The sequence below is a fragment of the Gnatocerus cornutus genome, chromosome 1 (genome assembly GCF_029298725.1).
Source record: "Gnatocerus cornutus isolate USDA-ARS CGAHR chromosome 1, icGnaCorn1.1, whole genome shotgun sequence".
NCBI lineage: Eukaryota > Metazoa > Arthropoda > Insecta > Coleoptera > Tenebrionidae > Gnatocerus > Gnatocerus cornutus.
The window spans coordinates 7,336,313-7,338,260 of record NC_142233.1 but is presented as its reverse complement, the minus strand read 5'-3'; positions in this window follow the sequence as shown (position 1 = coordinate 7,338,260).

Sequence of the window (1,948 nt, the reverse complement as noted above, 5' to 3'; positions counted from 1 at the left end):
TCCCAAATTGACGAAGTCCAAACGAACGTACGTTTATTGGAGCAATCCAGCATCTACGTGATTTTGGAAAATTTCAAACCTTGAATCACAATCGTGGCCGCCAACGTGCTGAGCAAGTAGTGGATCTGGTTGCAATTTGGGACGGTGTTACCGAAGTACCAAACCTCAGTGTACGTCGACTGGCTCGTATTTCGACCTTCATTGTATAGACGACGCTTCATGAACTAGATGTGTCCCAATGGAGGGATATGAAAGACTTCTAAGCGAAGTTCTACGCGAACCCCGTGAATTCAATGAAAGAATTAAGTGAACGTGCGAATTCTGTAGCTGCAACAATTCGCCAAAACCCAGTGATGATCGTGAGAACACAAGCTCAAAATTCAAGCATGCATTGACCAGTGAAGGACGCCATATTGAGCAATTTTTATAAACAAATTCGGCACTCCTGTTCAATTGGGCATTTAAGAAATTATTATTGTTTTTTTTTTCGTACAAACAAATAACCGGCGAAGTATCACCTGATGTAACCAATCGTTTTTATGAAGCAATGGTTTTTGTCGCATACATGAAGGTTAGTATCAATAATGCATAGGCGGGTAACGGTTTTCACTGTATTTTTTCATTGATTTTTAGTTCGAAAACGAAAGCATTTTGTTATATTTATTATTAAGAAAAGTTGTTGCATATGGTGAGTTCTATTACCAGTTTAATTTTGCGTATTTATTTCCATAACACCCTATAAGCTAGTAACTGGCAACAATATAACGAAGGTAAGCTTCGCAAGAAATTTTTCGATTGTTTTTTATAGGCGAGTTGACTACAGTCTTTTATGATGACCCTGTACAGGGTCCGGCCACACTTGTGTGCAAATTTTGAAAATTTGCATACGCTCATGGTTGCCGCAGGCTCGTTTTGTATAGGACAAATGCACCAATTATAAAACAAGTCCTTGATATTATTTTGCACCCTTTTTTAATAAAAAATTTAAATTTTCCAATTCTGGGAATTTTCGTGTCACACGATTGGTAATGGTATTGTAACCACGGCTTGCCACTTAATTTTTAAATTCAATTTAACATTTGACATTTATTGAGTTTCACAGTCGTGACAAGTTAAAAAATATAAAAGACCATGAGAAAAAAAAGTTTACTGTGCCCTCCACCTGAAATACGCGAATTAGCGGAAACAACCATGCAAAATTTACTCCCGGAAAAATCAAAAGCGGCGTATAATAAGCAGTTCAAAAAATTTGAAGATTGCCGCAAAGAGAATAATGCCAAGACAATTTCTGAACATGTGCTTTTGGGCCTACTTCCAATTGCAGAGCTAAAATTATAAACCCTCAACGATCTGGATTATGTACTTGATATTGCAACGTCGTCTCAATATAAATATGGATACTGGCATCGCTAAATATCCCAAGCTCCAAGCACTACTAAAAAGATCGTCGCAAAGGTATATTCCAAAAAAGTAAAGTCGAAAATTTTAGAAGAAACAGATATTAACAAATTTATTCGTGAGGCCGACGAGAAGACTTACCTAGCGACGACAGTAAGTTCTATCTCCATATTTATAAATCTACATTAGTAAAATTATTATTTGCTTTAGGTAATATTAATTGAGCGTAGTTATGCAGAAACCATCCAACCCACCAAATTTGATATACTTATCACCTTTCTTCATTATAAAATATCCGTCCAACCAGTATCCTAACTCTTAAGGCCACAATTTGAACCGTGCGGTACTAACCTCTAAAACCATTATTAATTTTAGCAGAAAATATCCAACCCACATGCTCCCTGTTTACGGTCTAAATGATCAAATGAGAATCCGTGACTAGTTATACTTTAGAAATAAATCAAAACAACGTACCATTTGATTATTTTTCAATGTATACTGTTTTAACGGAAGTAGTTCTGTTGGAGAAGATATTGACAGTTATAACGTC